The sequence below is a fragment of the Octopus sinensis genome, linkage group LG5 (assembly GCF_006345805.1).
Source record: "Octopus sinensis linkage group LG5, ASM634580v1, whole genome shotgun sequence".
Classification (NCBI taxonomy): Eukaryota; Metazoa; Mollusca; class Cephalopoda; order Octopoda; family Octopodidae; genus Octopus; species Octopus sinensis.
Window position 1 is genome coordinate 66405619 of NC_043001.1, and position 17229 is coordinate 66422847.

Here is a 17229-nt window from a genome sequence, read left to right on the forward strand (position 1 = left end):
TAGTTCATTGATATAACTAATTCTTCCTGGCCTGTATACCACCACAATGTTACAGTTTGAGAACTCAGACAGAGAATACAGGCCAGGAAGAATTGGTCATATCAATGAACTACCAACGAAAACTCATAGACACACGCAACATAATAATCTAACTGCTTGTTCCAATCCTGTACAAAACACTCGATCAAATAAGCCTAACAACAAATACAAGAATCAAGATGTCCTCTGGTTCAACCCAAATTTCGGTTTGCATAGTTAGACATGCAAAACCATACAATATAATTTCCAGGAGATGCCATCTCTGCTCCAAGGAATCCCTATCTATTCTGTGAACTAATGAGAAGATCATTAATAGAATTTCTAAATGACTCTCGAGCTGCCTACATGCATATAAATGTACTTTTGCCCAATGTAGTGAGAATGAATTTTCAGTAACCGTTAACTTAATTTAATTTACTTTAAGGTATGGATGACTTAAGTTTACTTTTAACTTTCCCATTCTTATAAACACCAAGTATATAGCTAACACGTTTTGTGATCATGAATGCACCAAGCCTCATGTCTGTGTATGCTCACATTTTTCAGATACTTGTATGAGCGAGTGTACTCGCAACATGCAGCTTGCCCAATGGCGTTTATACATCCATATCTGTTGATGGTTATTTTTAATACTTTTCTCACTGGATCGCAGATTTGTTTCTCTTTTTACCATTTGTGATTTTATTGTTGATCTTCTATATAAGTTAAGATATTTTCTCTGTCTGGCTGCTTTTCTTTATACAAAATGGAAAGTTACATTGCAGAACAGTCATTTGAATGAGTTGTATTTATTTATCACCCAGTGAGATACATCTGCACCACCAGGTATTCCTGAACCAGTTGTTGAGTGTCCTACTCACGAGGAACCGATGCTAGATGTGTCAAAACAACTGTCATGATTAATAATAAATTCTTTTATATTCCATCTTCCGTCTTTTATTTGCCATATACCTAATGATCACTGTAAAAGTGACCGTGCTACCAGGTGTAAACCATTCATTTTATTATCCAATATATATATATATGAAGAAGTAAAAGGGATTAAAAAATCCAGGCAGATATCTATAAAGTATTTGGTGTTAAACAAATTTGGCTAACTATATGAAACAATCAGATATCAATAAATGCAAGAAGAATTAACATCCAAGGTAATTCTTCATGTATGACAAATAAAAATCCAAATAATGCTTAGAAGAATTTCAAGAAATTTAGAGCATAAGACAAGAAAAATGGAAAAAATCACATCTTTAATTGGTGCTTACCCCAAATAATACTAACAAGCGTTTCTATTGTGCCAGTAAATTTAGATACAGTAAAAGGTGTAAAATACCAGTCAAAATATATATCACCATCATCATTGTTTAACGTCCGCTTTCCATGCTAGCATGGGTTGGACGATTTGACTGAGGGCTGGCAAACCAGATGGCTGCACCAGGCTCCAATCTGATCTGGCAGAGTTTCTACAGCTGGATGCCCTTCCTAACGCCAACCACTCCAAGAGTGTAGTGGGTACTTTTATGTGTCACTGGCATGAGAGCCAATCAGGCGGTACTAGCAATGGCCACACTGAAATGATATTTTTTACATGCCACCTGCACAGGAGCCAGTTCAGTGGCATTGGCAATGACCTTGCTCAAATGTTTTTTCACGTGCCAGTAAGACGACACTGGTAATGATCACACTTGATAGGTGCTTTTTACATGCTACCAGCATGGAAGCCAATTAGCTGCTCTGGCAATGATCATGCACAGATGGTGCTCTTAGCGCTCCACTAGCATGGATGCCAGTCATCGAATTTGATTTCGATTTCACTTGCCTTAACAGGTCTTCGCAAGCAGAGTTTAGTGTCCAATGAAGGGAAAGTATGCATAAGTGGGTTGGTTACACCCCTGGCATAGGTTATGGTCTCACTTGGCTTGCCAGATCTTCTCAAAGCACAGCATATTTCCAAAGGTCTCAGTCACTAGTCATTGCTTCAGTGAGGCCTAATGTTCAAAGGTCATGCTTCACCACCTCATCCCAGGTCTTCCTGGGTCTACCTCTTCCACAGGTTCCCTCAACCACTAGGGTGTGGCACTTTTCAACACAGCTATCCTTTTGCACACTTTATACACACACATACACACAAAATATTGCCTGTCACATTCCTTATCAGCTACTTATCAATGTCAAAGCTGTATACTCTACCAAAATGTCCAGTCTATGTCTAGTTGACATTTATTTGATGATGTTGTATGTGAAGTTTCCTTCACATTAGATGTAATCCTGCTTTCTTTTCCCAATTCTTTCAGGTATTTTAACAAACACCCAATGTATGGACACATTCACACATCTTTAGTACACCAGTATATACTGTACCAACTTTGTTTATTCTTATTGGTTGAATATAATCAGCAGAGAAGCAAAGAATTTCTATTTAAAGCCATTATTAAGAGGAAAAGTGAAATGTATAGAATGAACTTAAGCCTGACTTAACATAAGACCTGTAACTCAACTTATTTCTCTGAATTTCTTTACACAAGTCATGATTTTATGGCTGTATAAGCAGATAGACAGCTTTAATAATAGCTCCGCTTTGTAAAGTTCTTCTCATTATTTGTATAAATACAAACAGATACATGCATTCAAGTAAATGGCAGACACATATATATACATAAATTCGCATAGATACACATAGACACACACAGATTCAGAGATTCACACACACACACACACACACAAATTTGTACTAACCTCAAATTATATTCTCAATGGATAAGAAATCACCCAAAAGTTGTTTTACTACTGTTGGTGCTGCTGCCGCTGCTACTACAACAACTACTACTACGACTACTACTACTACCACCACCACCACCATCAGCAGCAGCACCACCACCACCACCACCAACAACAACAACAACAACATTACTACTACTACTACCACCACCACAGCTGCTGCCACCAGCACCACCCCACCACACCTCCACCACTACCACCAGTTCTGAAGGAGTGACTCATTACCTGTGTTAAGATAACTTACATGATATTCGCCTCATATTTACACTGACTTGACAAAAAGAAATGAAGATGAAGGGATCTCCAGTAAATGGAAGAGGTTATAGTATTGTGAGTATGGAATGTGATATCTAGTGAGAAGGCAAAGGGATAGGTGGGTTCTTGTGAGAATGTTATAGTGTAGGGGTATGTAATGTAATTTTTGCTGAGAAGGTATAAGGGTAGGTGATTATGCAGGGTGGGAGGTTTCTTGTATAAGGGGTAGATAGTTTTTGGTAATAATAATAATAATAATAACAGTATTAATAATAATAATAATAATAATAATAACAGTATTAATTATAATAATTATCATAATAATAATAATCATCATCATCATCATCATCATCATTTAGCGTCTGTTTTCCATGCTAGCATGGGTTGGACGGTTCAACTGGGGTCTGTGAAGCCGGAAGGCTTCATCAGGCCCAGTCAGATTTGGCAGTGTTTCTATGGCTGGATGCCCTTCCTAACGCCAACCACTCCACGAGTGTAGTGGGAATAATAATAATAGCAATAAAAACATGGTTTTGATCTCTGAGGACAACCCCAACAAAATTAAATTTATGTCTAATAATTCTAAGATCAAGAATTCTATATACTAATGTAAAATTTCTCGCGGTACCGATGTCTACTTCTACATAGGCGCATCCTCTTCCCAGTTATCTAAGAGAATTTCAAATCATTATTCATCATTTAGGGATTGCAGAAAACACCATAGCACAGGGCTAAATAAATTGGTTTGGCATCTTAAAGACAACAATAAAGATTTTAAGTTAGATTGGTTCATCCTGTCGGTATCTTTTCCTTACGATAAGGGCAAGGGATTTTGTAACATTTGCAACTCTGAACTCTTCCATATTCTCTTCTCTAAGAATCACCTTGTTAACACACTTATAGAGCAATCTTACAAATGTAAACACTGGCAGAAACATACCTTTAACTCATATAAGTGATTTTGCCAGTCTTTATAGTTTGAACAGTTAGTTTAACTTGCACATTACTTCAATAGAGAAATCTACTTCTAAGACTTTGAACATTTTTTCAACCAACGTATCCCTCTTTATTAGTTCTCTACTTATTATTTCTTTAACCCTTCTCTTCCTAGTATCTGCCTTTGATGTCAAATCTACTAACGGTTTTTTAAATACTTAATAATGTTCTGTTTATCATTTAGGCAGTCATCGTAATTGTTATAATGTCTTGTTGTTGAGATAGGCTCTCTTTCTTTCCCGATGAGAAGATTGCATTTTACACCGTTTATTCCTTTGGAATAAAACCAATGTTGTCTTTGAAACATATGTTGAAAGTAAAAAGATTTTAATAACATCTTCGTTCAACTCCATTACTTATATATATATATAAGTTATATATATATATATATATATATATAACTTATATCTCCCCTGGCACGTAAAAAGCACCCACTTCACTCATGGAGTGGTTGGCATTAGGAAGGGCATCCAGCTGTAGAAACACTGCCAGACCCCGGTCGAACCGTCCAACCCGTGCTAGCGCGGAAAACGGACGTTAAACAATGATGATGATGATGATATATATATATATAACAATATATATATATATATAACAATATATAGATATATATATATATAACAATTGCAGCATGGAAAGTGTCTATAAGCCATTTAAGAAACACGCAAAACCTGTTAGATTCACTTCAACATTTAAATTTAATTTGTCAAAATATGTTCGTCGCTTTGAGACCACGACCTGTTCACTGACAAAATTCTGTGCTGTTGTGAACAGGTCGCAGTCTCAAAGCAACGAAAATATTTTGACAAATTAAATATTTTGACAAATTAAATTTAAATGTTGAAGTGAATCTAATGGTTTTTGTGTTTCTTAAATGGCTTATAAACACCTTCCACGCTGCAATTGTTTTCGTTCCAGTACACAATCTCAGATCAGGTCACTTGCTATGCAAGTACATCTCCGTATATATATATATATATATATATATATATATATATATATATATATATATATATTTCTTTGTTTGCATATGCAAAAATATAATCTTAGGTTACATTCTTGTTCCCTTTGCTTGCCTACTTTAGCTTTTCAGGTGTCACCTCACTGTCCCCTGACTGGAGAAGACATATGACTGTAAGGTTCTTTTAGTCTTGTCTCTCTATGAACCTGTTAATTAATCTCTCTAGTGTTAGACACAATGCACCCGGACACACTGTAAAGTAACTGGTGATATGAAGGCATCCAGCCATAGAAGCTAAGCTAAATGACACATCTGTGTACTGTCTATGACAGCAGCAGTGGCTCCTAATATGAAATGATTTGGACTGTGATGGCCCCATCCCATTCTTTCCAGTATACAGAATGGACAAAATCTGATGATGCTAATGAATATGATATAGCATCATTATCATTGTTTAACATCCACTTTCCCATGCTTGCATGGGTTGGACAAAGTTTTATGAGGCAGGTCTGACTACAGCCAGCTACCCTTCTTGTTACTGACCCTAACCTTTTTCTAAAGAAGGTAATATTTCCCTATGGTCAGGCATGTTTTTGCAGAATATTGGAAATGAATAACACTGTTGTGTGACAGTAACACACATTTACAACTATCATGCAATATCAAGACAAGGAGACTCGAGCACACACACGTAGACACACCCAGACTTATAAAGGTACCAACACACACATACACACACATACAGCAAACTTCTCCAAACTTCTTATCTTTCAAATTTCACTGACAAGACATTGGCATTCCTGATATCTAGTAGTAGACACTTGCCTTAGACACAGTGTATTGGGATTGAATCTATCACTACATAGCTGTGATACAAACTTTCTGATAGAATAATCACAATTAAAATCATATAAAACTATTTTAAAAATGTTGTAGGTGTTAATATTGAAACCTGTTTTGTTGATAACTATGAATAGGACTGGTTTAGACTAAACAAACGTCTTTGCTGCTTGGGTAAGATTTCAGCCATGACACAGGATTGGATGAAAACACAATGTATATAGACACACAGACAGACAGGCAATTAAATTAAAACACAAACTCACACACACACACACACACACACACACACACACACACACTCACACTCACACATACACGCACATACACACATATATATGTATAGTCAATCCAAACAAGAACAAGCAAGAAAAAAACAACAATGCAAGGACGTGGAACAAGTACTGTGTATATATATATATATATATATATATATATATATATATATATATATATATATATATATATATATATATATGTATATATACACACACATATACTCATATATATGTATGTATATATATATATATATACACACATACACACATATATATTTATATGTATACACACACGCACACACACATATATATATATACATATATATATATATATATACATATATATATATATACACACACACACACATTTATATATATATATACATACACACACATATATAAGCATACATATATATATGCATATATACGGGTGGCACGTAAAAAGCACCCACTACACTCACGGAGTGGTTGGCGTTAGGAAGGGCATCCAGCCGTAGAAACTCTGCCAGATCAGACTGGGCCTGATGCAGCCTTCTGGCTTCACAGTCCCCAGTTGAACCGTCCAACCCATGCTAGCATGGAAAGCGGACGCTAAATGATGATGATGACGATGATAATGATATATATATATATATAGAGAGAGAGAGAGCCTCTATACCGTCATCCCTCACCACGAAGGACTGCGGGCACTTCAACACTTTCTCGACCTCCGCCCCAACCCCGAACCCGACACCTTCACACACATTCGTCTGGCCGAACTTGTCCTTTTTCTTAACTGCTTCTCGTTCGCGGCGAGTTCTACCAACAACCCTCGGGAGTGGCCAAGGGAACGTGAATGGGCTCCAACTATGCGAACCTGTTCGTTGGCTATGTTGAGGCCCAAATATTCTCTAGTTTCACTGGTCCCACTCCCAAACTATATGGTCATTACATTGACAACATTATCGGTGCCACCTCACTCTCCCGTGAACATCTAGACTCCTTCCTCTCTTTTGTTCAATCCTTCCATCCTGCCCTCCACTTCACCTGCACTATCCCCAACACCTCTGTCTCCTTCCTTGACATTTCGGCCAGCATTCATCACTCCACTCTTACCACCTCCTTTTACTACAAACACACAGACTCATACTCATACCTAAACTTCTCTTCCTCCCACTCCAAACACACCAAGCTTTCCATCCCCTATTCCCAATTCCTCCGTCTACATAGGCTCTGTAGTGACGACCATGACTTTGAGACTCAGTCTCAACTCATGGCTCACCACTTCATCCTACGTGGATACCCCCTCACCTCTATCCACACCGCCCTTGCCAGAGCACGTTCCGTAGACCGTGCATCTGCTCTCTCCCCCCCGAACCTGCCCTGCAGTCTCCCACCTCCCTTTTCCCCTCACCTACCACCCCACCACACTAGCTCTCCAACGCACCATTCTTCGAGCTTTCCAGCATCTCCAGTCCAACCCATCCACTTCACACCTCTTCCCTAACCGACCCCTCCCCTCCTTCAAACGAGCCCATAACCTACGAGACCTCTTGGTCCACAGCTTCTTCCCTAACCCTACCTCCCAACCTGGCTCGTTCCCCTGCTCCTGCCCATGTTGCCGCACTTTCCCTTACCTCTCCAACACCACCCTCCTCACCGGCACCCATCATCAACCCTATCGCATCATCAACTCCTTCACCTGCACCTCCAGCAATATCATCTATTGCATCTCCTGCTCTCTCTGCCATTCCCTGTACATCGGACAAACGGGACGCCGCTTGGCTGACCGGTTTGCGGAACACCTCTGAGACATCTGCCTCGCCAATGACACACCAGTCTCATGCCATTTCCGCTCCACCGGTCACTCCTTGCAACACCTGCCTGTGTTCGGATTGTCCTTGCACAGAGGCCATCCGGATTCCCGCTTGGGCCTTGAACAGAGATTAATCTTCTCTCTTCGCTCTTTTATGCCATTTGGGCTCAACTCTCCTCCCCTTTTCATCTAACTCCTACTTCTCTTCAGTCCTTCATCTTTTCACCCCTAATCTCTTTCCCTCCTCTTCCCTTCTTTCCCTTCTTCCCTCTTCTTTCTTCTTTCTTCTTCCCTCTTCCCCTTCTCTCTTTCTCTCTGCTCCCTCAGTCCCCTTCTCTCCCCCTCCCATCCTCCTCTCCCTACCACTCCCAGCAAGAGAGATAGAGAGGATCACACTAGCACTTAGCTGGTGAGTAGACTTGAGCAACATGAAATGATGTGCTTTGCTCAAGGACCCAATGTGTTATCCAATTCAAGAACTGAAACCACAACCTTATGATTGTTAAGCCAATACACTAACCACTATGCAACATATATTCCTATTAAACTAGTTATTTACTATTATTATAGTTTGCAGATTAAGTTATCTTTTATCTTTTATCCTTTACTTGTTTCTGTCATTAGACTGTGGTCATGCTGGGCCACAATATGAAGGAATTTTTTTTTCTTGAATGAATCAACCCTTGTACTTATTTTCCTTTTTTAATTCTGGTACTTATTCTATTGGTCACTTTTAACTGCTAAATTATGGGGTTGTAAAGACAACAATTGGTGGTAGGGACATCTGTAGAGGTTAAAGACATACACACACATGCACGTGTGGAATATGGGTATTAAATTATGATGATGATGATCAGAATGAGCTATATAGAGAGATAGTGAAACAGTCAGACAGATACATAATGTTGCATGTAGCAACATTGATTAAAATATATTTATGCAAGGTCACATTTAACATGTTCATATCTACGTCTATATTTTGTCTGTCTTTTTATCAACAATCTACTTATACACACACACACATATACATATCTCATATATATATAAAAGCGGCATGCTGGCAGAAACGTTAGCACACTGGGCGAAATGCTTAGCAGTATTTTGTCTGTCTTTACATTCTGAGTTCAAATTCCACTGAGGTCAACATTGCCTTTCATCCTTTTGGGGTTGATAAATTGAGTACTCATTGCGTTCTGGGGTCAAACTAATCGACTGGCTTCCTCTCCCCAAAATTTCGGGCCTTGTGCCTAGAGTAGAAAAGATTATATATATATATATATATATATATATATAAGAAGCAGTGGATGTGGTGTGCAAGAGAGATGTTTATGCTGGTATGGCCATGTATATGGATGGATGAGGAGAGTTGTGTGAAGAAGTGCCACTCCCAAACAGTTGAAAGAATCCTGGGTTGAGGTAGACCCAGGAAGACATGGGATGAGGTAGTGAAGCATGACCATCAAAAGTTGGGCCTCATAGAGGCAATGACAAAAGACCGAGACCTCTGGAGATATGCTGTGACTGTGAAGACCTGGCAAATAAAGTGAGTTCACAGCTGTATCCTACACCGATTTTGCATAACCAACCCCAGCCCATTCAAAAGTACTTTGGATTGTAGGGTGACCTGCTGTGCTTGAGGAGATCTATTGAGTCAAGTACATCAACATCAAAATAAATATCAAATGAAAATTGTAGTTGTGATACCCATGCTGGTGGCATGTAAAATGCACCATCCGAACACAGGACTGCATTGGTACAGGCATATAATATGAGTGGATGATGGCAGCTGTATCAAAAGCCACTGAATGCTCAAAATGAATAAAGCAAATGGAAGAGGAAAACCTTGAAAGATGTATATATATAAAAATTCTTAATCCGTTTGTCTGTCCTTGTTTGTCCCCTCTGTGTTTAGCCCCTTGTGGGTAGTAAAGAAATATATATATAAAAATTCATACACACACACACACACACACATGCACACACACACACAAATGCACATATGCATACACACACACAAATGCACACATGCAAACACACACACACACACACACACACACATATTGACAGGGTCCTAAGCTTTTGACAAGGTTTCCCAGTTTCTTATCTGGTGAGGAATATGGAAGCTAAGGATAGATGAGTGGTTAGTGAGAGCTGTAAAATTCATGGACAGGGACACTATAAGTAAGGTGAAAGTTACCAATGTGTATAGCAAGGAATTTGCTGTACAAGTAGTTCACCAGGGATTGGTTCTCAGCCCCCTCTTTTTTATCATAGTCCTCCAACCTGTAACAGGAATTTAAGATGGCTGCCCTTGGGAGCTCCTCTACGCTGATGACCTTGTTTTTATTGCTAAATTACTACCAGAACTAGAGAATAAATTTCAGATACAGAAGCAAGGCCTGAAATCGAAGGGTCTAAGAATTGATTTAGCAAAGACCAAAGTCCTAATGAGTAGGGAAACAGACAAGTCCCTGCTCCCTTCAGGGAGATGGCTGGGTTCAATATGTAGAAAAGGTGTTGGGAGAAACTCCATATAGAGTACCCAGTGGTAAGCTATGGACACATGAGAGGTGCAGTGGTATCACTGGAAGACTAACAGAGAAAGTAGCCCTTACATGTGGAAGGTGTGCAGGTATATTAAACACCAGAAGTGTACAAAAAATAGACTCCTTCAAATGCTAGTGGGGATTCTTAGAAGTAGCAGACAGTTTCAGTTACTTAGGTAATCAAGTTAACTGTGGTGGAAGTTACTCTGAAAGCATAGCTGCTAGAATAAGAATAGGCTGGACAAAGTTCAGAGAGCTACTAGCTCTGTTAATAATGAAAGGTCTCTCCCTCAGAGTGAAAGGTATATTGTAGGAAAGGTAAGTTGTATGAAAGGCAAATTGTCCAGTTTCTCTCGATTGAAAAGAACTTCTGTCAGGACCCTAAACAACAGGTGGCTTGCCTACAATCTATTGTGATGTCCTACATATCATGAAAACCAAATTCCATATAATTGTGATGGTCTTGGGTATCTGTTAAGGGTGATATGCCACTCTACATCTTTGAACAGAGCCTTAGGCTCGATTCAGACAGCTATGTGAAGCTGCTAGAGACTATGGTCAAACCCTGGCTAGAGAGGATTGCTGCTGAAAGGTTGTGTGTGGTAGCAGAATTCAGCTCCTTGCACACCTCCGGAAAGAGTCAGAAGTGGTTGTTGGTGAATTTTTATAACTTCCCAAGTCTCAACTACTGGCCTTCTAATTTTCCCAACTATAATTCCATGGATTAGTATATGCAGGGTGTAGTTGGGAAAGTCACCAGCTACTCTGCCTGCAACACCAAGGCTGAGCTTAGTGACTAAGATCAAGAAAGTATGTGAAGATCTTTGCAGGGGCATAGTGGGGAATGCACGCACCAGGTTCTGGAGCCATCTTGAGAGCATGGAAGCTGAGGATGGCTACTTTGAGTAAACTGTCATCTCACAACCATAATCCAGTTTATAGTTTTTGATTCTTTAAAATACCTTTATTTTTGGATGGGATATTGTGTTTTCTCTTCCTTTTATGCAAAATCTGTCAAATTTAGCCCAAGCACCTAAAATATATATATATATATAAAATATAGAATATGAATATATATATATATATATATCATCATCATCATCATCATCATCGTTTAGCGTCTGCTTTCCATGCTAGCATGGGTTGGATGGTTCAACTGGGGTCTGTGAAGCCAGAAGGCTGCATCAGGCCCAGTCTGATCTGGCAGTGTTTCTACGGCTGGATGCCCTTCCTAACGCCAACTACTCCGTGAGTGTAGTGGGTGCTTTTTACGTGCCACCCGCACAGGTGCCAGACGGAGCTGGCAAACGGCCACGGACGGATGGTGCTTTTTACGTACAACCGGCACGGGGGCCAGGCGAGGCTGGCAACGGCCACGATCGGATGGTGCTTATATATATATATATATATAAATTTAAAATTGAGGATAAAATCTTTATAAGAAATTATCAGTAGTTAGCGTGAAAAACCTCGTAAGAGAAAAAATTCGTAAATTTTTCCACTTTGAAAATATTTATTGAGGGTACTACTATTCATAGATACCGCATGCTAAGAGGGACCAATGTGGTCAAAACTACTAAAATAAACAAAATTTTACCGAAAGTATTTAAAAAAAACAAAATTTCTTTTTTTAAATGACTTGCTTTGAAGTTTTGCATTCGGTAAAATTTTGTTTATTTTAGTAGTTTTGACCGCATTGGTCCCTCTTAGCGTGCGGTATCTATGAATAGTAGTACCCTCAATATAATATATATATATATATTCAGCTACATATATAAGTTCTTGTACATATGATTATAGATATAAGCAAATAAGCATGTGTGTATGTTGAATTTGTATGTATGCATGTACATTCTCTGCCACCCGCTAATACTTATTGTTCAAGAATGTGTACATACAGACAAAGACATACATATATACCTACATACATACATAGATTAAGATATATATATATATATATATACACATATATATTTGTATATGCACATACGTGTGCTTGTGCCATTTTCCAACTATCCTAAAAGAAATAGAGTACAAAAATATCAGGCTAAATTTGACATTGTAATATTAATATTCCTAGTTCCCACACTTGTGAACAGTAGAGACATTATAAATAGTTGTAAAACTTGTATTTGCAGTGACACCATTAAATGGATAGTAAACAGGTGATAGATGCATACATACATATATGTATACATGCACATACACGTATATCTATACATGTACTTATGCATATATACATAAATATACACATGCATACATATATAGACATACACCCACTTTATATATATAAATACCGAAATCCCTTGACTATTATGGGTGTTACGTTCCAAAACCTCCCACAAAAATAATTAAAATATTAAAAAATATAAATACCTATTTGCCACAGAAACCCATGATATACTGAGGAGTCCACAAAAGGCACAGAAGTATATTTTAGAGAATGTTTAATAAACGTTCTCTAAAATATACTTCTGTGCGTTTTGCAACTTCATTTACATTTTTAAACTGTAATTTTTCATTTGTGTGGGCTTCTAACCACTTTTCATCTATACATTTATATATATATATATATATATATATAAATGTATTATGTGAAATAGAAAGATGAATAATCTTGTTGCAGATTAATCAAAAGTTTAACCGATACCTTGGTAGCAAAAATCACAGCAGAAGACAGCACGGTTGGAGGTACAACCATATGGTGTTGCAACCGTGCGTTGGTGCGGATAATTGAATTTTAATATTATTAGTGAATTGAAGAAATGGAGTTGAACGAAGATTGAACAGAAATCGTTTTATTTCATTCTACACGTGTTTCGAAAGGCACAATTTACCAAATTCCGATTGAAAAATGAGACCATATTGTGTCTTTCTCTTCAGGAAGAAATAGGAAATCCATTGGAAAAAACAAAAACAGAACAGAGGCGGAGCAAAACAAATCGAACGAGGCTCCTAAGAGCCCATGGCCAAACTGTTTATCAATGTATGTTGAAAACAGGTGGTGGGTGCGTTGAAGATTTTAACGGGTCAGGCAGCGGTCATTCCGGTGGGTGAGGGCACGGGGTGGGTAGATGTTCTTTGTGACCGAGAGTAAAGTTCTGACTATTTAAAGAATATTAGGTGTATTATATGGGGCGAGACAAAATCTACTTAGAGACATGTGTGTGTGTGCTGTTCTATATATATGTGTGCGGGCGCAAGTTGGTAAGAAGCGCTACATTCTGGTCACTGCTGAGAAATCCATCAAGGGGTAGAAAATATTTTATGTGTACGTGTGTGCGTTTGATCGCGCGGCTGTCAGTTGGTAAACAGCTCTACACAATGGTCACTGCTGTAAAATCCGTCGTGCGGCAGAAAAATATTTTATGTGTGCGTGTGTTCGTCTAATCATGCCTTGTCAAAGAAACCCCCCGTCGTCAAAACAAAGCACCATTCATCACCCAGGAGTAATTCCCCTTGCAATGGTTAATCATATTTCAGAATTTATTACCAAGGGCTATTTTCATATAAGTAGTGTAACCGGGTGCAGGTATTATTAATAAGCGTTATTTATAAGCAAGACGGATTTTACAGCAGTGACCATTGTGTAGAGCTGTTTACCAACTGACAGCCGCGCGATCAAACGCACACACGTACACATAAAATATTTTCTACCTCTTGACGGATTTCTCAGCAGTGACCAGAATGTAGCGCTTCTTACCAACTTGCGCCCGCACACATATATATAGAACAGCACACACACACATGTCTCTAAGTAGATTTTGTCTCGCCCCATATAATACACCTAATATTCTTTAAATAGTCAGAACTTTACTCTCGGTCACAAAGAACATCTACCCACCCCGTGCCCTCACCCACCGGAATGACCGCTGCCTGACCCGTTAAAATCTTCAACGCACCCACCACCCGTTTTCAACATACATTGATAAACAGTTTGGCCATGGGCTCTTAGGAGCCTCGTTCGATTTGTTTTGCTCTGCCTCTGTTCTGTTTTTGTTTTTTCCAATGGATTTCCTATTTCTTCCTGAAGAGAAAGACACAATATGGTCTCATTATTCAATCGGAATTTGGTAAATTGTGCCTTTCGAAACACGTGTAGAATGAAATAAAACGATTTCTGTTCAATCTTCGTTCAAATCCATTTCTTCAATTCACTAATAATATTAAAATTCAAATATATATAAATGTATATATATACATATATATATGTGGAGGCGACGGGCTGGCAGAATCGTTAGCACGCCGGGCGAAATGCTTAGCAGTATTTTGTCTGCCACTATGTTCTGAGTTAAAATTAAAAGTCGAGGCACAATGGCCCAGTGGTTAGGGCAGCAGACTTGCGGTTTTGATTCCTAGACCGGGCGTTGTGAGTGGTTATCGAGCGAAAACACGTAAAAAGCTCCATGAGGCTCCGGCAGGGGGTGGTGGTGATCCCTGCTGTACTCTTTCGCCACAACTTTCTCTCACTCTTTCTTCTGTTGGCCTGCTTGCTTAGCCAGCAGGGTGGTGTCATTTGAAGGCTAAAACAATGTGAAGCGCATTGTGACCGGCGATGTGTAACAACATCTGATCGCCTGGTTGGTCACGTGATCACTTGATATATATATATAGATATATGTATGTATGTATGTATGTATGCATGTATGTATATATATATATATATATGTATGTATATATCAATATCATCATCATCATCGTTTAACGTCCGTTTTCCATGCTAGCATGGGTTGGGCGATTCAACTGCGAAGCCAGGAGGCTGCACCAGGCTCCAGTCTTATCTGGCAGTGTTTCTACAGCTGGATGCCCTTCCTAACGCCAACCACTTCGTGAGTGTAGTGGGTGCTTTTTATGTGCCACCAGCACAGGTGCCAGGGGAGGCTGGTAGTGGCCACGATCAGTTGGTGCTTTTTACATGCCACCAGCACAAAAGCCAGTCGAGGCGGCGCTGGCATCAGCCACATTCAGATGGTGGCTGGCAGCGGCCACGTTCAGTTGGTGCTTTTTACATGCCACCGGCACAGAAGCCAGTCAAGGCGGTGCTGGCATCGGCCAGGTTCGGATGGTGCTTTTTACGTGCCACTGGCACAGGTATCACAACTACAATTTCCATTTGATATTTATTTTGATGTTGATGTACTTGACTCGATAGGTTTCCTCAAGCACAGCAGGTCACCCTACAATCCAAGGTAAGCACAGCAGGCCGTTCTGCAATCCAAGATACTTTGGACAGGCTGGGCCTATGCGAAACTGGTGCAGGAAACAGCTATGAACTCACATTATTTGTCGGGTCTTTGCAGTCACAGCATATCTCCAGAGATCTCGGTCTTTCGTCATTGCCTCTGTGAGGCCCAACATTCGAAGGTCATGCTTGACCACCTCATCCCAATCTTCCTGGGTCAACTTCTTCCCCCGGATACCTTCAACTGTTTGGGAGTGGTACTTCTTCACACATCTCTCCTCATCCATCTGCAGTACATGACCATACCAGCATAAACGTCTCTCCTGCACAGCACATCTGATGCTTCTTATGTCCAGCATTTCTCTCAGGGCACTTACACTCTGTCATGTGTGCACACTGACATTACACATCCAGCGGATCATGCTAGCTTCATTTCTTTCAAGCCTACGCATGTCCTCTGCAGTCACAACCCATGTCTCACTACCATGAAGCATGGCAGTTCGTACACATGCATCGTACAATCTACCTTTCACTCTGAGCGAGAGACCCTTTGTCACCAGTAGTGGTAGAAGCCTTCTAAACTTTGCCCAGGCTATTTGTATTCTAGTGGTGACACTCTCTGAGCATCCACCCCCACTACTAACTTGGTGACCTAGGTAGCGGAAGGTATCAACTACACTGGAGTGTGATGGAATCTGTTTTCTAAGTATCTGTGGTGTCTATTGCCCCTGTGCATCTGCTGCACACAAAAGCTATCTTCTTGGTTAATTTTCCTTTGATGTTGCTGCACCTCTTATGCGTCCATAGCTTACACTGGGTACATCTTATGGAGTTTCTACCTACACCTTTTCTACAGATCGAGCAGGGCCACCTACCTGATGGGGTGTGTGATGAGTTTGCCTTCTTGCTTACTATAACTTTGATCTTTGCTACATTTACTCTAAGGCCTTTTGATTCTAAACCTAGCTTCCACACACGAAATTTCTTCTCTAGTTCCGGTAGTGATTCTGCTATGAGGGCCAGGTCATCAGTATAGAGGATCTCCCTGGGGCAACCCGTCTTGAATTCCTCTGTTATTGCCTGGAGGACTATGATGAATAGAAGGGGACTGAGGGCTGAACCTTGGTGGACCCCTACTTCTACCCGAAATTCTTCACTATACTCGTTGCCAATCCTAACCTTACTAACAGCCTCTCTGCATAGGGCCTCTACAGCCTTTATCAACCATTCGTCAATCTCCAGTTTCTGCATATATATATATTCATCACAGAACAGTACATTATATATATATCATCATCATCATCTAACATCTATTTTCCATGCTGGCATGGGTTGGTTAGTTTGACAGGAGCTGGGAAGGCCAGGGGCTGTGCAGGCTTCATTGTTTGTTCTGGATGTCCTTTCCTGAGTGTACTGAATATTTTTCACATGGCACTAGCACTAGTATGCTTTATGTAGCATCAGCACAAGAGGAGGAGGAGGAGGAGGAAGAAGAAGAAGAAGAAGAAGAAGAAGAAGAAGAAGAAGAAGAAGAAGAAGAGAAGAAGAAGAAGAAGAAGAAG